A 27815-nucleotide genomic window follows, 5' to 3' on the forward strand; every position below is an offset into this window, starting at 1 on the left:
TGTCAACTGATATGAAGTAATATCTTGATACGTTTTTCAGCTTAAACACACAGATATAGTATCTGAGTCAACATCAATCTGATAAAACTCAGAAAATCAATCTGGTTTCCAAATTTAAACTAAATGTTGGTTTGCACTTTATTACTAAACTGTGCAGTTTGAATATCAAGGACTTTCAAGCACTATACAAACCTTGAAGACACCCAATATTATTCAAAAAATTTTAAACATCGGTGCAAAAGCTGAAAGACTTTAATGGAACGTAAGAATGTTGAAAGGACAAAATAATCTGACTTTCTGCATCTGAACGGGAGGGATGAGGGCTTCCCATTTCGTAATACAATAGTAATCCTCAAGGTTTCACCTCAACTCGGACCGAGGAACACTTTCTCTAGTAATGGTCTTTCATCTGGCTCGTAGGTGTCTGATTATGGAATTTTAAATGGGCATACCTCCTCCTGCGAGGAGCGGAGAGCGATTCGTGGGATGCACCACATTAACTCACAAGTGGAGGAGCAATAAGAGGGAGTATGTAAACAATTAATGGACTTCTCTCAGCCTGCAGCATCATGGGGAGCAACAGAAAAAGAAGCTAAAACTTTCCATCTCCTCCCTGATGGGAGCTCAGAAATCTCACCACGTTGAATGTTTTACAAAAAAAAAACACATGTTAAGGAGTCGTATTTCATAAAAAAAAATATCCAAATTCAAACAGCAGGATGTCTCTGAATAAGTTTATTCAAATGTTCACTCTCAGATTTTACATTTATAATTTATAAAAACATCTGGGATCTTTGATAGAACCAGTAGTTCGGAGAAACAGTGTGCACACAGATCTGAGATAAAGGTTTTTATGAAACATAAAATCTTTCGCAAACATTGGGATCACAAAGGAGTGCTTAAGTGTGATACAGTTTTAAAAAATCTAATATTAAACTGTGTCCACCTGAGTGTAAATTTAACTCTCAAGGCATTCAAGGTTTTGTAGGGAATAAAATTAAACAACATTGTGAAAACCAAAAGAAACAGCAGAAGGTCAAGGAGGAAGTTCTGGAGAACATGAGACCAGATATTTGGTTCACAAATGATATCCTTAGCTTTGAACATCTCACAGAAAATCCATGTGAGGACAGATGGACAGCTGCAAACTGACAGCCCTGGGAAAGAGCTGGTTGCTCAGATTTGTACCATCTGACTCATGGGTTACACTATTTGAATGACTTACTATGGAAAATTAAGTTTTTGTATGCTTTTATTCTTCTATTCGGTTCTGAATTGTTCCTAAAACTTGTAGCATTCTTATTGGTTGTGCAGCAGGTTCTACTTCTGCTTTTCAAAAATGTATGGCTACATAACTGCATATCTGTTTGCAGCCATTTTCACAAGTGAGTTTGAAGTTGAGCTGGGCGTGGGCAGCAGCTTATTTGGATTCAAAGCGACAAGAGGCCGTAAATCAGCTCGATCTGAAAGAAGCGGATTTAGGGAAAGAATCACGTTCTGGACTTTAAGAAATCCTGTGGGGCTCAAGCCCAGTTTAGTAAAATAATAAACCAGAAGTCTGGATTGGATATTTTGCAGCTGGTCAAAGACAATAGTTAAAAATAAGGACCAATGTTGCATTCCAGAGGCCGACATGTTGTTCTGCTAACACAAAGGCTCTTCTGTCTCTCTTGGAGTTTTACAGAAAAGTGCATTTCCTCTTCCCAAGCCACAGCCTGTCGGGCAGCAGCGGAGGAAGAGTCCAACAATACTCCCAGCGGATGGGAGTCGGTGTATGTGTATGTGTGTGTGAGTGTTGTGGTGTTTGTCGGCAAAGTAACTTCAGCAGGAGAGGATTTGTTTACACTCAAAGCTTCGGCCCGCTGCACGTTCACAGCTGCCTGTATGTATGCTGCCAGTGTGTTTGGGCTCCAAGTGTGTGTGTGTCATCTGAATCAAGCTTCAGAGACTCTGGTCCTGGTATTTCTCGTGTAGCAGGAAAGGAAACACTCCTAAGCTGTGCTTCTCTGAATGCTAAAATCTCAAAGACCTGATACTGAATTTAAAATGATTTTTAATGTCTTGAACCATTAATATAGAGTTGACTTACTGAAGATAAAACAAATAAAGAATCAAGTTTATCCATTCATGTTTCATAAGCAACAGGACAACTAGAACCACAGAACCAGGGGTTACAGGTCAGAGCAAAGGGTCAAACAGGGTTCACTTGGACTACAGTTGAAATCAGATGTTTGTTCCTGTCAGCAAATAATAAAAACACTCAAAAGCTAATTTCATTCACTGACTCATTTAAAAACATCTAAAGGTTCGTCACACAGAGCGACTGATTTGCATCGTTTATCACAGCAAATGAAACTCTAAAAATGACCCAAGATTCAATTTGTCTGAAAATATTATATTTAAAAATATTGTTGAAAGCCATGTTGAGTTATGACCAAATTCTCTTTTTTTCTAAACATGTTGCCAAGAAGAAGCCCAACAGATTTACTTTCACAAGTGGAACATTGCAGCTTTCACTATAATGCTCATGTTGATATATAGACAATAAAGTATTAGAAGCATGGAGATGGAGATGCTGACTTATGGTGTTTTTCACATAGTCCAATGGACTCTGTTCTATTGGAGACCAAAACTTTAATATACATTTTCTCCTGGTGCGGTTCACTTTCATACTGCAGTGTGTCGAACGGACCACACTCTTTGAAAAACCTGTTCAGCTCCTCACTGATGGTGGCGCTGCATCAAGAATAACTGAAGGAAAGACAACACAACTTCTACAGAAGACACTGACCCCAACTTCTGTCTTCACAAAGTGTAACCAAAGTGGAGTAGCATCAGATTTCGGTGGTTGTAGGATTTCTCTTTTGTGGATCAGAATTTGATTTACGCCAGAGGTGTCCAAAGTGGGTGCTCGAGGGGGTTACATTCTGCATGTTTTAGTTCTCTTCCTGGTTTAACGCACCTGGATCAAATAATGGCTCATTAGAAAGCCTAAGAAGAACACTGACATGCTGAAAAAGTTGTTACTCCCACCAGGGAGAGAACTAAAACATCCAGGATGCTGGCCCTCTAGGACCGACTTTGGGCACCTCTGATTAACACATTTACACTTTCCCAAATGAACCAGAGTGAATGCATCCTTTGACACACATGACTTGGTATCACCCCACAATGCCAAAGGCACCAAAAGTTGGTACAATAATCATGGTTGACCAGCAAACTGCCCTGACAAGAACCTGTTAAGAATAAATAATTCTGTATTTTCTTTCTATTTCTGTTAGCTAGTTGTTAAGCTATAGCTAAAATAAATTACATCTTAGGAAATGCCCTCAAATCTCAGATTACAGAATACTAGGAGCGAGGTAACGACCTCTTAGATAGATTTCTGTTATCTCCTGAAGGTGGCAGATCGTAATGGACCAGCTGTATTTTGGTATCAATAAATAGAAGTCATGAATTTGACTCACTGACTCTTCTGTAACCTCATACATCAAGAACTAAGCATGGAGAACAGATAATTCTCCACAAACCTCATAGAGGATCTATGGACTGTTGAAAAGAGGAAGATGAAATAAGTAACGCTGAAGATGACCTGAAGGTTGCTATCAGAGCAACGTTGGCTTCCTGATTATCTCAGCAGAACCACAGACCCACATTTCTATTAAAATATATTTTAATTCAGCAAAATTAAAAGAAATAAACACTAACATCTTCAGCTTCCTTTATCTTCAGTCTCCACACTGATTTTAGTCTGAGGATAAGGCCAAACGCTGCAACCAAAGCCAAGAGTCCCAGGTGTCGAACTTGGAGTCGAAACGGTGCTGAAAACCCGGTAATAGCCTCTTTCAGCAGGGTGCCAGGAGCTCGGCCGACCCATGGCACCGTCCCCGGCTTTTTATTCGCTGGCCAAAACAAAGCAACTCACACAAAAAAAGATTTTATTCGCAGCAGAATGTCAGTGAGTACAGTTCTGCTGCTCAACTTGGATGAAATGGCTGGTAAACTGTGTCAGCATAACTGCCAGGATAACTAGCAGGATAGCTATTTACTTGTAGCAATTACTGCCAAAGTTTCAGTCATCTAGTCTTGCATATTTGCTGCCCGAGCCGATGCACAGCATTGACTTTTCCTCCTATAATTCCAGTTTCACTAACAAACACATTTGCCCCGATCTCATTCTTTCGTCTTCGACTTATCGGCTGGTAATTCATCAAAAAGGAACCACACCTGACAATATGGTAATGTTTGGGTCTTAGCATGGAAATGGGGATGAACTCCAGGAGAAGATAACTACATGGGAAGAAGAAAGCAATCCATCAAATAAATCCCCAACCAGTCGTTTCTGCTTGTTATGTCAACAACAGTGGAGAAGGAGTGGAATATTGCAACAAACAGTTTCATTCATTCAGTTAACTGGCTTGAAACTTTACATTAACCAATGTTTTTCGTTCTTTTTGTTGTGTTTTTCTGTTAAGTCACGAGTTAACAGTTAACCTAATATAATAAATGGACATCTTAAAATACAAAGCTTGGAAGCAGGAGCTAAACAATTAAAGTTGTTTTTTTTAAGGCTTCAGCTCATGATTGTTTTAGTAATCAATTATGCTAACAATTAAGTTAGATGGAAGCCTTTTCATGCAATTTTAGAAGTACATTAAAACGTGCATTAAACAAAGCAATTTCTTTTTTAAATGTGAAAACAAACATTTTAACTCCTAAAATACAACAACAGAATTTATTTAGTGAATGCATGATCATTTGTAGTACAGGATTTATCTGCAGTTATAGAAATACTTTTAACAAAAGCAGGTGAAAATCTCAGCTGTTTGTGCTCGACGTAGGGCTAATCTGTTGATTATTTATTTTTTCAATTATCTGATTAATAATTGCATTGTAAAAGCTGCTTAAAGTGAAGCTATGCGCATGAGGAGTTTGGGGATAAAATATATTATTTTATCTTGCAGACAAAATGTATAAATTTTTTATTCAGTTTTGGCTTAATTACTGTTCTGGATGTAATGTTCTGGCAGGAAAATTGCCTTCATTTACAGTCTGCATACTTTAGTTAATGATTAATTGATGAAATTAGTTGATAATTGCTTCAATAATTGATTAATCACAGTACATTGTTTCAGCCCCAGTGTTTTTGTTCCACAGAAATGATTTTATATCATTACAAAAATGCTAAAGCGAGACATTAGCTTGAGTAAGTAAAAACATGCAGTTCTCAAATGGTGATTTTATTTATAAATGGAAGAAAAACCAAGATGTTTGTGAAAATATATTTGTATGCTTCCAGAAATAACAGCTGCCCCTAGTTAATGGACCCATCTGACAACATGAAGTAGGCTAAAAGACGCAAAATAGCAAAATATCGGAAAATTACTTGCCCCATATTTCCAATGAAATTCATATTTTAATAAATTTAAGCAATGAAAGGTCTTCACTTTAGATGCAAAAACTTAAGAATGCACAGAGATCCTGACCTAATTATGTGTTGACAGAAATACATTTAAAAATTGCTGGACAGCGTCCCTCAAGAGTTGGGGTTCCTTAATGTAAACGCATCTGCAAAAAATGGGAGTAATAAAACTTGAAAACCAAATACTTTATCTTACTTATTTCATCCACTTTTAATGCATCATCTTCAATATTATTATTTAATGTTATAAATATTACATCCCAGGTGCCCTATAAATAAACTCCATCTTGTTGCTCAATCAAGACTGGGTTTGTTATATGGTAAATGTATGCTACTGTTACAGGATCAGACGTTCCTGTCAGAAACACATCCAATCAGCTCTGTCCAACTATTTGACTTAAAATGGAACAATGTGCCCCTTAACAAACCTCTGGCTTCAGCACAAAGAGTTCCCTCCAAAACAGCTGAACTATATGGTCAAACCCAACCAGTGGTGATCAAATATTCATTTCATAAAGGATATTAAAGCTTGTATAATTTTGAGACTATTTGGATAATATTTGGATAACAGTTATTTTAAAAAATCATTTCAATTGTTGGTTGTATGACCATTCTACCCCACAAAAATGGGAAAAAAAAGAATAACTTGAAAATAATTTAAAATTAAAACTTAATATTAACTTAAATTAGCAGCTGCAAAAATATTTCATTGGGTAGAAGAGAGCTCTTTGGATGTAAAACAAGTAGTGAGGGTGAGGCTTTAACGAAAGATTACTTTAATAATCTAACATTCTATCAGTTATTGTCATGACTGATTAAATTGAATTATAATTAAATTTATTAATAAATAAATTCATTAATTAAGATCTTGGTACCTAAAATCTGGCAACATATTTTTCCTTTGGTGAATTTGAGCTGGAAGCTGAAACTAAGCTAGTTGAGTTTTGGGTAAAATGTTTTGACAGACAAATGTGTTTTGATATGAATATAGATCAGTACAGAACAGGGGTAAGTTGTCAGACCACGTGTTCACGCCACAGCACATGCTTCATTGATAACTTAAATGGAATCTTTTCATTAGGTTGTTTATAACAAGTTACTGGGGCTGCAGTCTGTGCTTTTGTCAATGTGGGGAAAAAGTTTGTGTATTTATCTACTTAATATGTGATGGAGCAATGTCTGTTCAGCTTGTTGATTATTAATAACACAGAATACAAATTTAATTCAAATGAATATGTCATTCTAAATTTAGAAATTTAGAATGACAAAAATAGATTATGATGGGATTAAATTTGTTTTTTTATATCAGTCAAAATGATGAGACTTTATGAGCACCCTATGACCTGGCCAGACAATATTACTGATGAGAAATTCAGTTTACCTCATTGCATAATTACTAGGAGCATTTTCATGATAAGCTAAATGGAAAAAAGTAGGAATTAAAAGTCAGTGCACTATATATACATATGTAAACACATTCTGGAGTTGAGGGAAAGACATGAAAAACTGACAGGACAAAGAGGAGGAATGGAGCCATCACTCTCTGTAGGCTGCCATGTGATTTTGAAACTCATCTTAGTGTAATGTCCAAACTCAAACTGTAGAAGGAGGATAAAGTCAATAATAAGCAAACCTTTATTAAGCAAGGTTTGCTTAATAAAGGTTAACAACAATTGTTTCTACGTACAATTGTTGTGTTTGTGTGTCAAACCGACACTCATTCTTCTGGAAGTTATTTTCTGAGCCGTCAAATTGACATTAAATGCCTGCCTGCAAGACCCGTTACCCCCTCCCCTACTCCTCCATTTATGGAAACTCAATTTGACATAAAATTTTATTTGTGGAGAAAGTCCATCCAGAGTCTAAAAGACTTAAGGAACCTTCTATTACTACTTACTAGTAACTAGTAATTACTAGTAACTATTACTAGTTACTAGTAACTAGTAATAGAAGGAGTTCAGTCTCCTTACAGATCTATGTACAATTGTATAATTGTGCATCTGTTTGCAGGTATTTTCAGGGAGTGTAAACGTTAAGTTGGGGGCGCAGCCAGCAGCAGCTTATTTAGATTTAAAATGACAAGAGGCCCTAAAATGGCTCATTCTGAAAGGAGCTCAAAATAGACAGACCTGAACAAACTGGAATCTCATTATCTCAGAATGATTTTGTGCAAAAAGTAAGATGAATATGTTTGTATGGATGGATGGATCCATCCATCCATCCATCCAGGTTAGACCTTTCCTAACCTGTTTAAGAAGCATTAAGAAGTGTTGGTCACCTTTAACAACCTTACTGGCATTAAGTTCAGTTATTCCCAGTTTATCCACAGACAGAAATCCCCCTCTCCTCCCTGCATGATCTCATGAGTGTCTGTGGGATTTCCTCTCTCTGTTCCCGTTCTGTCTCCTGTGAAAGTGTGTTGTGTTTGTGTGTCATACCGACACTCATTCTTCTGGAAGTTATTTTCTGAGCCGTCAAATTGACATTAAAAGCCTGCCTGCAAGAGCTGTTATCCCCTTCCCTCCTCCTTCATTTATGGAAACTCAATGTTTCTCCACTGCGATGTGATTAGTGAATGACATGAAATGTGAAGAGACACTAAAAAGAAAAAAAAAAGAAAGAAAGACACCAACCACATTCTTTGCAGGCACACACAATAAGGAGATGTATGTGAGGGTTTATTTTTTAGCTAGGGAAGGATTTCATACAAACAGAAAAGCAGCTGGGTAACATTTCCTCCATCCATCCATCCATCCATCCATCCATCCATCCATCCATCCATCCATCCATCCATCCATCCATCCATCCATCATCCATCCATCCATCCATCCATCCATCCATCCATCCATCCATCCATCCATCCATCCATCCATCCATCCATCCATCCATCCATCCATCCATCCATTATCTGTGGGTGTTTTAAAATAGAGATTAATAGAAGCTGTTGACACTAAGTACAAGGATCGTAGTCTGAGAACTATCCACTCAGTGGCTGGATCAGATGAAGAACTGATTTAGGTCAGCGTAATCAGACAGCGGCCAATGGTTTAAATTTAAAAGCCTTGATTGGCATATGCTGCAGTCATATGCAGTCATATTAAGCCAGAATAAGTCTGTTAAAAATGTCATCTGGATGATAAATAGTCCCAGACGTTATATTGATAAATGATATTGTTGTTTTGAGACCATTTCCAATTAAGATCATGGTAATGGGATAAAAATGCATGAACACACTCTCAAAGAGCAATAAACTTTAAGTTCTAATGAACTGGAACTGGGAGATATTTTAAACATACAAAGTAGATCAAATTAACTATGAAGTCTCTGTACACAAAAATGTCTTTCAAAAAATGGGCCAGCTAAGAATGATGCACTAGACTGGAGACTTTATTCATCCAGTTTTTGAATAAACTGGATTATTATTTTTTTTTCTGAGAGAAAAAAGAAAAAGAAAAAATCTTTCAAATGGAAATTATTGAGCTTGTTTTCATTTATTATGTTAATAATTTAATGCTTATAGGTTAGAATTGTGTTGCTCATTCTTTTTGTTGACACTTTCTTAATGCTGTGCAGCTGGGGCAATCTTTGCTCTTATTTCGGACACTTGTGATGCACAACTGTCTTGTTTTGTTTTTTACAACCGTAGAGCATGAGTTTAGCATCTCAGAAGCTCAAATAAAACCTGAACTATGTTCACAAAACTCTATAAGCAGCCATTTATGTTTTTATTCTTCTTCTTTGTGGTGGAGGATTTACATTACCAGTTTACCTACTAACCTCCCACTCCATATTTCTGTCACTCCAAAACAACGCCAAGCACAGGGCGTCACTCATCATCCTGCAGGCTGTTATGAGTTAATACACTTCATGGATGAAAGTTTAAGCATTCCTTCAAGAGCAACTGTGATACAGTCTGAATATCTTTCATCCTGAGAGATATTCATACAGTATTTATGGATATCTTACAATGTAAGAGATACGTAGTGTATTTCATTGTATTTAATGAAATACATTCTGTAATACATTACAAATTAAGTACTTCACTTATTTTATTTTATTTTTCATCTTAATTTTCTATTCCGCAACCTAAGAGGTTTCTGTGTTGTTATAATTTATAGATATGTCTAAGTTTAATAATGTGGGAAAACTATTTTTTTTGTTTATTCAGTCAGTACAATACTCAGAACTGCTGACACAAAATAATGTAAAAATGTTATGGAAAGATGGTTGACCTTCTTTATACAAGAGAAAGCTCATTAATTATTCATTCAAAATTGATAAGATCAATCAACTTTAAATTAGATGGACCTAAGAACCAATCAACTTTTTTACATTGAGGAACTGACTTTTGCCGTGGCTCTGATCCAACTGATCCCAATTAAACCGGTGAAAAGGCAAGACTAACCAAGCTAAACAAGACACAAACAACTGCATTCATGTGTAAAAAGTGAAAGTCATTCCCATTTTTTCCTATTTTGTTTCCATCGACAACTGAGAAGCAAAATCAACACCTCCTTAAAAATGCCCCAATCTGCAGGTGCAAGTCAGGTAACATGATGGGTTTCTTCACCTGTTTGCTAGAAAGAGCTGACTTGAGCTGGAAAGAACCCGCCCGGCTCGGCTTTACCATAAATTTGCAGTACAACAAAGGTAATGAGATAAAAAGCTCTAAAATGCTCCTGAGAGTTGAAGAAAAGGGCAGAATGATATGAGGGTTCTCCGTCCATTAGTTACCTCTCATATAAAACTATCTAACAAAGCTTTCTGTGTCTCGTTGTGCCACCAAGAGTTGTGGCTTTGTGATTAAAGCTGAAATGTTTCTCGGCCTGCATTCCTCACAGCCTCCTGTGGAAATGCGGTCTTCCTCATCTCAGGCTTTGTCACCGCAGCATGACGGCAGGAAGTCACCGCCCAGGACGTTACGATCCACCGGATGATTCTGGACACGCCGTCCTGACCACAGCGTTCACTTCAGGAAGTCCCTGTGTGATTAGCAGGTCCTTCATTGGGGTGGCAACATTACTGCCTGTCAGCTCAACCAGCTCAACCATAACAGCATTGGGTGTTTCATCATAGCTCAATTTTATATTATTGTGACTTTTTGTTTGTCTAATCAAACTAGTTGTAGTTAGTTTTTAGAGTGAGTTTGCTAGTTATTAGTATTGTTAAATTTTTGTTTAGTCTTATTGGTTATGGAAGTAGTTTTAGTTTTTTTTGTACATTGGTTCAGTGTTAGGTGCAGAATTCAAAAAGGAATTTTGTGATTATGTACACATCGACTGGGTATTGAATACCCAACAGAAGAAACCTTTTTCAAAGAATTTATTCAATTATTGTTGAAGAACTGTCTGACTGGTTTCTCTCCCAAGTTTGCTGTCACAATTTTGCAGACTAGTGCAAATGCTGACAGGAAGAGAACTGACAAACTGCTTGTGTGGAAAAAAAAAAAAAACATTTCACAGCAGTTGAATTTTAATAGACCCACAAAACACACAAATAAAGAATATTGCATCTGTAATTTTAGTGTGTTTCAGTTTGTTTTTATAAACGTACTATATAGTTCCACTTAATTATAATTTCTCCCCATTAGTTACCATTTTTATTTATTTTAGTTAACAAAAATGTTTTCTCATTTTCAGTTTTTGTTTGGCTTAGTTCACTATAACCACCTTGGTCTGAACTGGATAACATTGAGTCTGATCACCTGCTTCTTTATGAGATTTAAAACCTGCAGATGCCTGATACGGGTCCCTCATCAATACCAGTAACTGAACAAATGTTTTTCCAGCTGCTGAGTTTTTTGGCTGAAATCTTTATCCGATGAAACATTCCCTTTGTGGAAACTACTTTAGTTAGGATTCAATGCAAACTACTGGTTTTACTGAGGCAGGAAACATTCACAATCTACTGAATTTCTCAGCTGGACTGAAGCTTTTATTTATAGATGTTTTATTGAGATTTAATGTAACTCACTAACAGAATTGTAGGACATAAGTGTGAAGAAGAAGGAAAAGACTTCTACAAATGAAAATCTGGAGAATGGTGTACCTTGTGTTAATGGTGCAAATGGATGAAGGCGATAGATGGATGAACAAATGATTGGACTGCTGAATGGATAAACGAATGATCTATAATAATACTCCATAAAAGATGAGAGTTTTCTTCACTCAACCATCAAAATCAAACTCAAATCAAAATTCAAATTTTTGCCAAATCAAATTGGATCTGTGGTGCATTAACTGAATAAAAAGTTATGGAATTCCTAAGTTTCAAGTCAAACTGGTAAACCAGGCAACTCTTTGGTTCTTCAACAATCTGAACTAAACTATTTAACCACATTGAGAGATTGCTGATGTGTCTGTTTGTCAGAATCCATCAAAAATCAAACTGCTCTATGTTAAAGCAGACATATCTTTAATCAAAATCCAAATGATTAGTAAGAGAACATTTAAAAAAAGAAAACTTAACTCAAAGGTGAAAACTGAATGCCTTCATTCCTCAAATTTGGCTCTCCTTCTGAGAGGGGCCCAGCCAGCCTCTCTTGAGGCCCATAAACTTCTGATGGGAACAATGAGTAATGCCTCAGGAACAAGATTAAATTAGACTGCTGTGTTCTGGTGATTCACAATCCACTCCTGAAGAGTTAACGGCCCGTTGTATTTAAGCCGCCAATGTTTAAGATACAGTTTCTAAAGCTGCTCTGAACCTGCTGTGGTTTTGTAAATTTTAGGGTTATAGGAGGGCTGGTGATGGGAGTCTGGCGTTCAGCCCAGAATGGGACTTTGTAGCACTTTCAGGTGAGCTGGCTCTACAGATGGTCGTTGACTCCTTCAATCCCAATGTCACTTTTAATACTTTCCCGTGTGATTTTAAACCCGTCTTTACTCAGCGTCCCTGCTGCTTCTTTCATCTTTAGTAAGGTCCCAACTGCACCAAATCTACCAAATTACCAGGTGTGGAAACCACCGTTAAAATACCGCCTTAAAGTCACAGGTTGTTAGATATTCACAATGCTGATCTTATACAGACTTTCTCCTCTTTCCCGGACAAATTGCCATATAAATCTTTACTTCATTAACCCAAAGTAGAACTGTAGAGTAAGGTGGCTATTGTTTGTTTGTTTATTAGAATCCCCATTAGTTATTGCCATGACAATGGCTACTCTTCTTGGAGTCAACATCATAAAAGCATAATTATTACAAAAATAGCTACATACAACTATTGCGCTGTGCATCGCAATATAATGACACGTTGGCAAATTTTGGCTTACATAGTTCTCAACTTTTAGCATAATAAATGCAACAAAAACAAGTTTGAACACTTAATGAAAAATGACCCGTTAGGTGAGTTTTTCTTTTATTGTTGCCTTATGTCAGGTATTAAACACATTATGAAGTCTCCAGTTCACTCCATGGTCTATTCAAAATACAGTTTGTAAATGGCTTGAGATTTTCACAAACTGTTTTCAAGTTTTCAGACACAATGTCAATATTTAAAATATATGACCCAAAAGATAATTTCCAGGATTAGCAGAGGTAGTTTTAGGGACTCCACTCTCAGCGAAGACAGCCTATTACCAAGTGCTTGGTCATATTTCTGACTAATTTCTAAAAGCATATGTCAGGCCACGCCTGGAGCTTTTTCCACTTTATATAGAGAAATCCCTGCGTGCTGCTGTCAATCTGCACGGATCACAGTGAACATAATGAGGCGCAGAGAGACTAATGAAAGCAGGGGAACTGAAATTTCCAGATCGCTGGAACAGTAAGTCCATTAATTGCCATCTTAATTGCCTCTGTGAGTCAGCACCCGAGCTTTGGGGCTAAAATCCCTCTGACATTTGTCTTTAATGCCAGACTTAATAATAAGAAATCTCACATACTGATGATGAATCAATAACGTTTGCAAATGTGAGACCTTTAAAAAAGTTCAAAACTCCTGAGCAGATGTAAAAAAATACCTTCTAAATTAAACGTATTGCAGTACAACAAAAAGATCAATGCTTATATTTTCACTGTAAATAGCTTTAGTCTGACACTTTCCAGTGGGCTTTGGTTCACTGGGAGTCCACAAAGAGTTAAAACATCTATTCCAACTGGTGTTAATGGCTGGAGGTTTGAACGGTTTTGCACAAACCCAGGAGGAGAGAGCTGCAATGAACAACTGCTTAGTTAAATAAATAATTCTGACAATTAATCAATTAAAAAGAGACTTTTCATTTAACGACTTGTTTATTGTATGTAATATTAGACATACGCAAAATAGGCCAAAATTACTCAATTCCTTTTTCAAATAACAAAATAAACATTTTATTGCCCAAAATGAAATAACATAGTGTTCCATTGGTGTATCCTTGATGTAGCAGGTAAAAATACTTTCAAGATGTGAAAAGATCAGTCTTTTCTCTTTGACTTAACATCATTACAGTGTAGGGCTGAACTGTTGATTTTTTTTCATCAAATTATTAATATTTGGATCACAAAAGGCGCGTAGTAAACGGTTTTATGCAGAACGGGAACTGAGTGAAACAAACAAAACAAATGATCGGGTTTTCCACATTTTGGTTTGCATTTCACAAAGAAGGAACTAGCACTCATCTTCAGATGTTTTCATATCGTTTCCTTCAGTTGTTCTTGTTGCAGCCCCTCCACAAGCAATGGGGGAAAAGGTTTTCCAAAGGAGCTGGTTGGTTTAACACAGTGCAGTATGAAAGCAAACCATAGCAGCTGGATATGTAACAACAGTTGCATTGTTCGTCCACAATCAAACCAAATCTACTGAACCAGCAGGTGTAAAAACACCCTTCAACTTTCTACACAGCTAAAAATAGTGCTTAGCAATTTAGCATACATGCATGAACAGCATAAGCACTGTTGCGCAACACAAATAATAGATACACCCAGGTTTCCGAAATAGTTTAACAGAATTTATTGTGAAAGTACATTTAACAAAGCTTTGGCGAGTCTTTGAAAATTGAGGTACCTGAATTATTCAAGTAATCATTTAGCACTAAACAATTGCACTATGCACTATGATGCAAAGATGAAACTGCTGTTTTGTACAGTTTGTCTATGTCAATGTATGTCTGTCCCTGCCAAATAAATTTAAATAAAACATCTAGCAAGGCATCAGAACTTAATGCAGCAGGAATACCACCAAGTGAAAAATGTTATAAACACATGAAAAGAAATGTGACAGAGAAGCACAGCTGATGGGGAAGGATTCAAACAATCTGAGGAAGCTTTTGTTAAACAGCCTTTTATCCTCAATGTCCTGAGTGGAAAAGTTTTCTTCTGCAGTTGTCTCAAGTTTCATAACTCTTGTCCCCATGAGAACAAGCAGAAACCCTGACATTCTCCTAGCTATTGAGACGTATGCTAGACTTTTATAACATCCTGTAAAATTTAAGCCAACAGCCAAATTCATTCAGGAAAGACTAGAAGGATGAACTTTTGCACTAATCTCCCAATAGATGATATGAAATATTCAATAATATTGTGTTCTTCATACTTCTTGAACCACTGCTTGCACAATCTTTTGCAGATGCAGTCAATAAGGCTTTCTCCTCAAACTGCAGAACTCATCTGCTTAGTTACAGGGAACAGAGACAAGGGTTCAAGCCCTGGCCATCTATGTATTCATGCTGCCAGCTGATGTTACATGCACTGAAATTTTGAGAAATTCTAATATGTAAAAGTAACTGGATCCTTTTGCAAGTCAGGGCAATTATTGATTTATAAGAGCAGGAAACACTGAAAAAAAAATGCTTTCTTTGAAATAAGATATGTTGTGCTGGAACTAACGGTTAGCCTGCGAGAATTTAACACTATTGCAGCTCATTTAAAAAAATAAAATAAAATAAAAAAACTTTCACTACTAATTATGAATTTGTCATTAACTCCTTGTTCTGGTGTTATTCTCAAGCCTTTATACAGGCACACCAATGTTATAAGTGATGAAAATAAGTCAAAAGTACCGCTTATTGAGCGTTTTTATGCTTGAAAGTACCTTGTCTTTCTAGGGATGCACAATACATAACATCTGTTATTGGCCATAACAGCAACAATAATATAAAATATTAATATTAAACCAAATGTCAGTATCAGTGCATCTCTAAGATCTGAATGATAACGAGAAAACATTTTTCTAAAATGTTTGATCATTTAATATAAACATAAATATGAGAGCTATGTACATATACAAATTACACAGATTATATGGAATATGAAGAATGGGTTGTATATATATATATATATATAGTGGGAGTATACATATGTATATATATACTCCCACTTGCCACATGCGTCGGGGGTTGGAGTTGGAAAAGTCATCCTCCACCTTTCTTTTGTAGTGGTGTTTGGCCTTCTTGATTCCCCTCTTCAGCTCAGCTCTGGCTGCGCTGTAGCTCTGTGCATCCCCTGACCTGAAGGCGATGTTACGGGCCTTCAGCAGGAGACGAACATCTCGGTTCATCTAGGGTTTCTGGTTGGGGTACATGGTGATGCGTTTGTGGATGGTGACATAGTCTATGGTGGTGGAGATGTGGTCCAGTACAGATGAGGCGTACTGATCCAAGTCTGTGTGGTGGAAAGTATTCCAATCTGTATTCCTGAACTGGTCCTGGAGCACAGCGTCTGAGCCCTCCGGCCACACCTTTACTGTCCTCACAGTGGATTTCACACGTTGGATGAGTGGTGAGTACCGAGGTGTGAGGAACAGGGAGAGATGATCTGATTGTCCGATGTGGGGGAGGGGTGTCGCCTTGTAAGCTCCAGCCAGATTGGAGTAGACATGGTCCAGGGTCTTGTCTCCTCTGGTGTGGCAGGAGACGTGTTGGTCGAATCTGGGGAGGACTGTCTTCAATTTGGAGTGGTTTAAGGCACCCTCAAAAATAAAAGCAGCCTCGGGGTATTTAGTTTGGTGTTTGCTAATCACCACATAGAGTTCTTTCATAGCAAGCTTGGCATTAGCATCCAGGAGGGTGGGGGGGTACACAGCAGTGAGAATAATAGAAGCAAATTCCCTTGGGAGGTAATAAGGTATGAAAACATTTCATCTTCAACTAAAACTGAAACATTATCATTTGACCATTGTTTGTTGAAGAACTCAACATTATTGGATTTTGAATCAAGAAGACGTATTTGTCTCTGTGTTGACTTGCCGCTTTACTAATTTGCATTCCATTTTTTACTTGTGAATTGTCATTTTGACCATACTTCCATTTCACACGTGTAAACAAAACTCTTAATAAGAATGGGTTTTTCACGAACCAGATGGGTAAATAATCATAAAAATGCTAAAATCTTAGGCAACTTAATTAAAGTATACATTATTTCCATTTCTATTTTCTTTTCATTCATGCAGTAATAAATATGAATAGTTTGTGAAACTAGTAATACAAACCATGAAAAGAATCAAAAAATATTAATTTACAGTACAGACCTAAAGTTTGGACACACCTTTTCATTCAATGAGTTCCTCTATTTTCATGACTATCGACATTATAGATTTACACTGAAGGCATCAAACTATGAATTAACACATGTGGAAATATGTACTAAACAAAAAAGTGTAAAACAACTGAAAATACGCCTTATACTGTAGTTTCTTCAAAGTAGCATCCTTTTGCTGTGATTACTGCTTTGCACACACTCTGCATTCTCTTGATGAGCTTCAAGAGGTCGTCACCTGAAATGGTTTACACTTCACAGGTGTGCCTTGTTAGGTTAATAAGTGGCTTTCTTGCCTTATAAGTATGAACCTTCTTATTCAAATGAAACCCATTGAATGAGAAGGTTGTGTCCAAACATTTGGTCTATACTGCATATCTGTAAAACAATGGCTGCTTTAGTACAAAATCTTAAAGATCAGTGACTTCAACTTTCTTTTGCACCTCATTATAGTTCCCTTCATAAACTCTGCCAATTCCTAGATATTTAGCATAAATTTAGCATCCAGGTACCACAAAAGACTGAAGCCAGGGACCAATTCTCAGAAGTTGCCTTCACTTCAGAACGAAGGCTTTGACAGAAAGGTCAGGCCACCTTCAGCTATTGAAAATCATTTGCTGCAAAAGATCATGACATTAAAGTTATGAGCAGAGAGGCCATTGGAGAGCAACGGCTCTGAACACGAGAAAAAGCTGTGGTGGCAAAGATGAACGGATGGTGGGAGGAGAGATTTACACCTGATGAGTGAGAATGATATATAGGGGTCACCTGAAGATACATCAGTCAGAGACTGAATATGGAAGTAATATTGCTGCTGTTACACATTAATCCATGATTCTTCTGCCAAATATTATGACTACTACCTTATATAAATCGTATGGGGTTCGGCTAAAGATTTATTTGATCAATTAATTGAATTTTTGCTTTTTTATTTGGACTTTGATTTCAAGCCAACTCTATGATGGAATGTTGTATAGAACATTTATTTTTATTTTCAAAAATCATAATATTACAAGAGTACAGTCATACTACAAAGTCAAAATACACCATGTTCTAAATTAATATACAGATTGGATTTAAGTGTCATAAAGATAAATTTTTTAGAGGATTGGTGGTGGATGGCCACCACGTCCCAACACGGCTGTGATGTCACACCGTTTCATTCATGGGTGTGACTGACAGAAGCAAGCACACGCAGAACACCCGGAGATCCAGGCCAGGATGGGTCCCGGGCTTCCTGATGTGAAGGGACCAGTCTGAAGGGGCATGGGTCGATCACCCCTTGGGCTGTCTATTATTGTCCCCTAGACAACTTGATTCTTTTAAAAATAAATGCCTCTCATGGGCTTAACACTGACTGGTTGCCGTGTCCTCCTAATTTTGTTGTGGCCTTCCGAGTCGGACCGTAACAATGGACTTTCTGACTGATCACTTTCTTTCATAGTTCAAAAAGAAGAGCCGTACCTTCAGTAGCAAATGCATTGTCATGCATCTTCATGCATGACAATGAACCATCTCATGCTGCAAGGAATACCACTGTGTCATTGGCTGCTGTGGGCATAAAAGGGGAGAAACTCATGGTGTGGTCACCATCCTCCTCTGACTTCTGACCCTATTGAGAACCTTTGGAGTTTCCTCAAACAGAAGATCTGAGGCTGGGATGCAGTTCATATCAAAGCAAAATCTTTGGGAAGGTTTTCTGAAATCCTGCAGAGAAATTCAAGCAGAAACTTTCTACAAACAAGTTCAGTGGATGCAAGAATTGTGCAAGTGATATCGAAGAAGGGATCCTATGTCAACATGTAATTGTTAAGATGTTTTTGATTGAAATAGCTTTTGATTTTAGTACATGTGACCACTGAATGCTACACATTCAAATAATGACCGTTTGCAGTTCTTTATGAGCTCTTTTTTTTCACATCATGAAACATATTGATTTCTATTAGGACCATAACTCAGTGATCAAACAATGCCTGCAGTCATGGCCAAAAGATTTAGCCATTGGCAAAATCTTATGATTCTATGTTGTACCAATAGAACTCAGAAATCTCGCAACTTTCAGACAACAGTCTTGCATCATATCTTTATCAAGATTTTACCTTGACATTAAATTATATTTCAATCAGCAGATGATGCTCCTGAGATTGTTGAACATGCATTGTTAATGACCTTGAACCTGTCATAAAAATCAGTCATTCAGACATATATGTCAGATAAAGCTCTTGAAAGTGAATGATCTTTTTCTCGTTCTTCAAAGCACAATATGATTTGTGAAACCATTCATAAATAGTAATGGATAGTTATATTTTAATGTACAGATTAAATACTTTGAATGCATTCTTGCTCTTTCCAGCCAAATAGATATTTTTATTTGGTGTTTGGGGAATGCAATCCTTTGGATTTGGTTTATCCTTCAGCATCAACTTCCAGATGCCTGAAGATGCCTTTTTTATCTGTGCCAACAGCAGCAAGTCAAAGTTGAACCATGATACCATTTAGGCAGTAGAGAGCCTCAGAACATGCTAAACATGGTTTCATTACTCAGGTTTTTTTATTTTACAGCTGCTCATTAATGGGACACAACTGTCTGAACAGTTGAGCTAAGATACTTCAAACAAATTGGAAAATACACAATTTGCTGTGAAAAGTAAACTTTTACATGCTAATGCTAGGCTAAACGTAGCATATATTTTAAGAAGACCTATAATGCAAAATCTACATTTTGCACTTACACAATTTATATATTTTAGCAGCTACTTAAAGATAGCTTCAACTGCCTCATGTTACAAATGTGATGAAGTTGTGTGCGTGACTCAAACACATGCCCCATCCGAAGGCCAACTTACTTTAAAAAAAATTAACTTAAGAAAATTTACAGGCCCAGTTGTAAAAGTAAGACTTTTTAAGAATGAGTGGATACCCTGGCAAACTTCTGACTTTATTAAATAAAGTCATTAAAAACAGTCATTACTAGATATTCAGGCACTTAGCTAGAATAAATTATTTTGGAAATCTTAAATGACCTAAAACTGAAAATCTTTAGCCTGATTTAAACATGGATGTGATAAGAAAAGTCTCTCATACTGTAAATAACCGGTTTTAATTAGCATATTGGCTCTTAAAGCAAAAGCTGCAGCATACAGAATGTTTATTGAGAGAGTAACAAAGATGTGTCACTGCCAACATAAAAAAACAAAAAAAAAAAAAAAAACCAACCCCCTCCAAAAAAAAAAAAAAAACACAAGAGCAGCAGTCTGCACATTGGAGGCTTTTATTCTCTAAGCTTCAGTCAACAAGATGAGTGACATGTATCTAGTTGTCTCTGTGGACAGTTTTCAGAGTGCAGTAATGGACATCTCTTCTACTACAATGAAGAGATGGAGCAAAAAAAAATCTAAAATGACAGAAAATCAATTTCTTAAAGAGGAAAGAAAACATGGGAACATCTGATTTTTAGCTGTGACTCTGGGATGAGCCTTCAACAGAAGTATTATGCTGGCATTACATAGAGAAAAATAAACTTGTTCCCATTTGCTAGTGAAAATATAGATGAATCTTTCACTTTTACAGCGAGTTATTTATGCAGCAAGTTGCTATAAAAACCAAACTGTTGTTGTAAATCATCACTCTTCACGCTCAGCACTCAGTAGGAAAATTTGGGTCTGTTTTCTGAATGTCAACAACTCAGATTGAACATTGATTGAAAGCACACAGCCACCATGATTCTTAAGATGCCAAACATTTTGAAGAACTCTTCTACATCAGGAGTTTCTTAAAATATAATTGGCCAAAACAAACAAGGAGTTTCATTGTTTCTGTTTTCTGCCCGAGAAATATTTAATTAATCTCTTTTAAATCACAGGATGTTGCACCGAACAACAATAAATAGCTCAAAATTTTTATATTTTAGAAAAACAATTCATGCTTTACACTCACATGTGAAAATGGCTGCAAACAGATAAACAGTTATACAAGTGTACATCTTTGAAAAGCAGAAGTGGAACCTCCTATTCAACCATCATTTCTGAATGATGAATCAAGAAAAGAACACTAGTCTTTTCCAGCAGTCATCTTACAGTGCATACAATGGTGCATACAGACATTGTATGGCTGTATGACATATAGTAAATTAATCAATCAAGTTTTATTTGTATAGCACATTTCAGCAGCAAGGCATTTCAAAGTGCTTTACATCATAACAAACACAAAAACACAAAGTCATGCAACAAAGAATTAACAATCAAAAAATGACATTATGTCAAGTTCTATAGTTTAATTTATAATTGATTAAGTTTCAAATACAATTCTAAACAGGTGGGTTTTTAGTCGAGATTTAAAGAAAGTCAGTGTTTCAGCTGTTTCACAGTTTTCTGGAAGTTTGTTTCAAATTTGTGGTGTCCCAGAGCTCCGCCTGTATCAGTGCAGTGTCCGTCAAATGTGACTCAACAATTTGGAGGTTTTTGAAGCTGCTTATTTTCTAGACAAAAAACATTAACACATTACCCAACATTGGTATTTATCAGGGAAGGTTATTTTTGGGACCATGTACTCAAGGGCATAAATCCCATCTGATTATTGAGGATAAACATAAAATTTCTTAAGAGCAATTTTGGGGAGTTTGTCAAGGTTCCATTGAAATGTAACGTAAAATGTGGTTTAAAAACTTGTCAAACCACATTCAAGCTGCGGGACCAATAATGACTAGTAACACACATCAAACATGTTTTATTCTCAATAAACAGCCTGCAGAGAAGTAAAACTAAAATTCAGATGTTGCTTAGATACGAGTTTTGTTCAGTCTGACTGATTTAATCTCTGCTGCACTTTTACAAACATTTAAAGTTCTAAATACAAAAGCTTTAATGAGTAACAGCTATTAATAAAATAAAAATCATAAATTTGAAATTGTCGCTTGAAATAAAATCATAACGCTTTCATTGGCTGATGGATAGAAAATCTTTTGCTTGAAGGCCTGAACATCTTGGCCAGTCTTCCTGTTCAACATAAATTCATCTTTGTGGCTCTGAGCAAATGTCGCAACACATTTGGTCTCAGTAGATTCCAAATCCGACATTCTCGTGAAAAGCCTCTCGGACTCTGATCGTGAGCTCGGTGAACAGCACGGTGGGATTTGACCCTGATGCTCAGTTTAGCCTCTAATGCTTCTTGTCCCAGGTGGGAAACACTTGCACTGGTAAGACGAGCGACATGCAGCGAGGCCTCAGTGCTGAGCTGAGCCGCAGATCATCTGTGTCATCACACTCGGCTGAGTCGGAAATCTGATCAGGGCTGCTGGGACCTTTAATGATTTTCAGAGAGGAAAACCGTGTATCTCTGTGTGTTTGAGCTTAGGCAGATTGAAGCATCTGAAAATAGGCCAGTTAAATTGAGATTTTTTTTAACATAAAAAAAAAAAAAACCTGTCAAGAATTATTTGACAGTCGGATAATATTAGACTAGTTACTCCCTTATCTTAAAAATGTTAAAGTTTGACCAATGAAACCTTATTTTTATTGTATTTATTAAATACAATAAAATTGTATTTAGTTTGTTTACAACCAACAGTCTCTCATCATTCTCTTTTAAAATATTTTCAGTGCAACAAAATTCATAAAAAAATATTCTACTTTTAGTTTTTTATTCAGTGTTCAATAATTATTACATTTGTTTAGCATCAAATCTTCATATCTTCTGATTTTAGTTGGCTTGGAGTTCTTAGGGGTGTTTTTCAGCATGGTCTTTTTATCGATAGAACATTTTTCCACCTTGAGAAGTAAAAACAGCTTACTAAACTCGCTGCTTGCCAAGCAGAAAGATGGCAAGTAATATTTCATTAAGTGTTTTGCCCTTACATTTCATAGTAATGTCTGAAAAATATATTTTATGGTAAAAAAAAACAGTCAATCAGACAGATCAGCATGACTTATTTTAAATCATTAATTTTAACTGGTAATTTGTAATAATGATTAAAAAACAGACTGGATTTTGATTAAAAATAGTAAAAACAAAAAAGTTTATCTTTTTTTAATTGAGCATTTTTCTGGTGGTTCTGTGGTCCAGTTTTGAAAAACACTAACCTAATCTAGAAGACTTTTACACACACACACAAAAAATAAACGGATCTGGTACAGTTGTTGAAGGAGCTCTGTCATGATCACGTACTGAAGGCAGAGTTTCAGAAAGAACAGGAGCTTCTTCAAGAGACAGAGGCCCAATTTAAAGGCAAGTCAAGTTTGATATACAGATAATTTTTGGAACAATTGACAGTATCCACACCTGTCAAGTCTCTCATTTTGCCCGGCAGACCAAAGTATTTCACCCCTCTTTTCCGGCTTACTCCGATATGAACATTTTCCAGTAAATTTCCAGATTTAGACTAATTCTGCTGCAAACCCCCCACCTCCTCCAACAATAGCAGGAAAATATTTCTTAAGTACAAAACATTGAAGCTATGAAGTAACAGTTACTTGACTGTGCTATAATGTGACACTATTTGTATAAAAATATATCATAGTGCTCCTTTAATAAGCCTCAGCTCAATAAATGTAACCAATTTTATTACTCAAACAGAACTCCATGCTGAATGCGGTTGGACTGGGCTGTTCATAACAGACAGTGGATCACGCTCTTCCACATCATCCTCACTTTTATTTATCCGTGCCATTGCAAACTCAGCCTGGAACAGTCTCTCCCTCCCAGCGGCATGGTGTTTCTTTCTCTGCGCAAATGCTTTCCTTTCCCTTTCTGTGTGCGTTTAGATATTTAAAGTGTGCTTCCTTCATACTTGTGCTGTCAGCCTTGCATTTGCCTGGCCCTCGGGGGGCCCTTGTACTGTACAAATACTGCAGATGCAATGAGAGGAAGCAGAGCAGAGCAAAACAAAAACTTCCTGAGGGATGAAATCAAAAAGTGTAAAATAGTGCAACAAGTACATTTGTAGGAAGATAACATATTGCAGCAATACACTCTGCTCCCAATTATTATGCAAGTTATATTTTTTCAGATTTTCTTAAATGGTCTAACCCTACCCTACCTCTTTGGCCAATTTGTGACACCAACTGAACAATGATCCCAAAAATCTGTTTCTTGCTAATGGAGCAAGATCACCAGCCAATCACAAAAAAGTATAAAACTAAAGAGCTAAAACTTTTGGATATATATATATCCAAAAGTTATATATATATATATATATATATATATATATATATATATATATATATATATATATATATATATATATATATATATATATATATATATATATATATATGTGTGTGTATATATATGTGTATATATATATATATGTGTGTGTGTGTGTGTGTGTGTGTGGGCGTGTGTGTGTGTCACCAGTAACACATCAGGGTTACGGGCTGATTGGAAATTTTCAAATTTCCAATCAACTTTTAATGTTTAACAAGAGCGTTTCTACAAGTAGCCCTGTGTTTCCAGGTTTAACTAGTTTTCTACACCCTGCAGTACGTTAAATGGTTGACTCTGTGACAATACTCACTGTCAAGAATGCTTTGTCTGGGTTCAGTTATCCTGTGTGAATCCACCACATTCACACAGGATAATTTATCACATGGATCCCCAGATTCCTGATTATCCTGTATGAATAACTCTTTATACTCTGAAAAATATTGTACCTCATCAATTAATAAGACATCTTGGTTTACCAAGCTCTACATTTTGCCAGGTTGGCAGAATCTGGCCAGTTTTAAAACTTGGTCTGTTTATTGGCCCTGCAGCTCTTCATGACTTATCATCCACTTATCTTCTCGTCTTCTCAGACTGCAGCTTCCCCACCTTATCTGACCCGTCACCAGCCCATTGTCCCTCCCTCCCTTTATTCCACATCTTCTCTCCACTCTTATCTCCTCCTCCTTGGTGATCTGCCCCTCTTCGATTCCCTGTTTATCTCTCCTTCCCGTCGTGCCTGTGTTATGACCACCCTGATTTCACCCCCTCTCTTCCTGCCACCCACCACCACCTCCTCTCTGATAACAGACCCAAGCAGCGTGATGGATTTCTGGACGGCCGGGAACTGTTTGCTCCGGGGGCTGCTGCGGCTCCGGATAATGCTGGATAAGCAGGTCGGCTGGAGTTGGTGTGTATGAGGAGAAAACAGCTGACAGAAGCAACGAGCAATAGAGGGGAGACTAAGCTTGGCCACCCAGCAATAAATGCATTTCTTTTTTTTCTTTTTTTTATGCTTGCAGGACGATTGGGGGGATGAAGAGTAAGCCATTTTCATGTAAAAAGCTTAGAATAAAGAAAAGAAAAGTAGGTTTGATCTAAGGACTAACTTAATCTGACAAGTGTGATGAATGAGCAGGAAATCCCATGGAGGAACTTTTGCAAAGAGAGTTTCCTCAAATGAAATAAAAAAAAAAATGATCCATGAAAATCGACACTTTAGCTTTATGGAATAAAAGGTCCAAGTACCAAATTGGTAAAAGAAGATTCGATTTTCTAACAGTGCACATCAGGCCATCCTGGAAGTTGTCGACAAAGAGTCTTCTTTAAAAATCACCCACAGTACTCATGTCGCTACAGGCCGAGGAGGATAACAAAAATCTACCCTCTGATGCAGTCTCTCGTTCTCCTGTGTCATCTCTCTGTTTTCTCTTCCAAAGACAAAACATCTGCAGGCGGAAATCTGTCCACTGACGTCTGAAATTATGTGTCACATAGGAGGACTTCTCTCCAAAGACTCCAAAATGTGTTTTCAGACAGTTTGACACTTTCACAGCACTTCTCTGCCACAGAGGTAAAATACAGGATTCATAAGAAATGAAATCAAAATTAAGCAATAAAACACAAGTCTGAAGCAAATTTGGTGTCTAAATCAAACCAGAGGTTTTAAACTTGTCAGATGTTAGTTGACAATGCAGAGCATGGCCTCTCAGGTTCTCTGGTCTGTCTGCATCCACAGAGCCAGAACCAAACGTGGAGAAGCAAGATTCAGGTTGACCTGGAACAAACGTCCAGAAAACTGAAAAACAGCCGACACACTGAGTTCCTTTAAATCGAGACCAAAAATCCACCTACTTGCCTTTGATTATTAAATGGAACATTGATTAATTCAACTCTGGATTACAAGAGGAAAGTCACAATGTTATGCAAGTAAATTATGAGAACAAATTTAAGAATTATCGTAACATAACTATTCTCATAATATTATGACTTTATTCTCAGAGTTTCAGAACTTTATTCTAATTCTATTTTCTATTAATTAGGCCCTAATAGTCATAATGTTGTAGCTATAATGTTTTTTTGGTTGTTGTTGCTGAAATGTGCTTCACAATAACTTGGCAAATAAAATATTGTCTAAAGATTTGAAAAGAAAACTTAGCTTGTTATCAAAAGTAGTACTAATTAAAAAAATAAATATTTATCTGGAGCAGCCATGATTTTACATTTTGCATTAAAACTGGTTTCAAGCAGCAATACTTCCCCTGATTACAGAAATAGAAATGTGTTTTCATTTGTTACCAAGTTCCTTTTCATAAATGAATAACTTTTATTAGAATCAAAGCCTGTGTTGTAGTTAGAGGTGAAGAGTTGTTTTTTAGGTTTTTACCCTGAATCGTCATGGTGATTTTTTAAACCCAGTGAGCTGCTCACCATCTTGTGAAGAGGGAAAAAAAGTGATTGTGTCATGGCTGCGAGGCACATGCTGTCAGAGCTGCAGAGCTCTTGATTTCATCTGACTAGCCTCAACTCCTGCGGCTCAGTCCGATTTCCGGTTCCAGCTGATTCTGCAAACATTTACAACTCTGGACCCCCCAGAAGAAAAAAATATATAAAATAACTGGCTCAGACTCTGAGCATTTTAGCCCCAAACCAGTCACAGACATAGGAAAAGTTGTGTTCCTAAGGGGCGGGAGAAGAGTTGGAGCATATTTTAACTTTCAGCCGGCGATGGCAGGAGATGCTCGTTTTGGGTCAGTCAATCTGTCACAGCTCACATGTCACTAATTAAAAATAAATAAATAAATAAAAACTTTCAGGCATTTTGCATCTCTGTCAATTAAACTCTACAGCTAATGCACACATGGACAAGTGTTGGAAGATTTAGCCTTTTTTACTTGTGTGCTATCATGCGACATTCCCTTCATTTTGTGAATGAAAGGTCTGGAATACAGCTTATGTTTACAAAGACAATTGGATGGAGAAGGAGTCTGCCAGGGTTTCTCTAGACATGTAGCTCATCTGATATATAATCACCATGTCATATAGAACCCTCACTGTACACTGTATAATTTATTTGTAAAACCTCATTTTATTTATTTATTTATTTTTTTAATCTTTTTTGTCCAGGAGTTTTTATAAACGTACTACCTCATATCTCCTAAGAATTACTTAATTGTCACAATTCTTGTAATGCGACTTTCTTGCAGTATTACAATTTTAATCTCATAGCAGTACAACTTTATTCCTGAAGTATTCCGACTTTATTCTCCTGATTTTACAACTTTATTCCCATAACATTACGACTTGATTCTTGTGATATTACTCCTTTATTGTCATAACAAAAAAATAAAATAAAAAAAAATAACTCTTTGCCTGGCCCTAATTCATCGTCATATGGTCTCCACCCTGTTTTAGATGAAGTTATATAACTGACTTGAAAAGCTGCAACAGTTCTTGTTAGGGAAATATAACTGTGGGGGTTTAACTGGGATTTATTTTCCTGGAGGTTCTGTTTTAGGGCAGTGATGTGTCTGTGAACCACAAAATGGGACTAACACCATGTGACAAACTGCAAATAAAACAAAGCGACAGACGCCTCAGGCTTTTTCACCAATCAGTTGTTTTGGATGCAGTGGCCTGCACAGCAATTGCCTCATCTAACGCTGGGCTTTTACTACCAAAGTAGAAAATACAAAAGAACTCTGAAGTAAAATGTTTTGCTTTTCAAGATGCACAAATGTAAAACT

The 27815-nt window shown here is 36.8% G+C and overlaps 1 protein-coding gene across 1 annotated transcript in view; it reads right to left on the reverse strand.

Moving 5' to 3' along the window:
• si:dkeyp-23e4.3 (rho GTPase-activating protein 7) overlaps positions 1-27815 on the reverse strand; it is a 78359-nt gene that overhangs the window by 31984 nt on the left and 18560 nt on the right. The gene's annotated exons all lie outside the window — the stretch shown is intronic.

The sequence above is a fragment of the Poeciliopsis prolifica genome, unplaced genomic scaffold, assembly GCF_027474105.1.
Source record: "Poeciliopsis prolifica strain line A6 unplaced genomic scaffold, Auburn_PproV2 SCAFFOLD024, whole genome shotgun sequence".
NCBI lineage: Eukaryota > Metazoa > Chordata > Actinopteri > Cyprinodontiformes > Poeciliidae > Poeciliopsis > Poeciliopsis prolifica.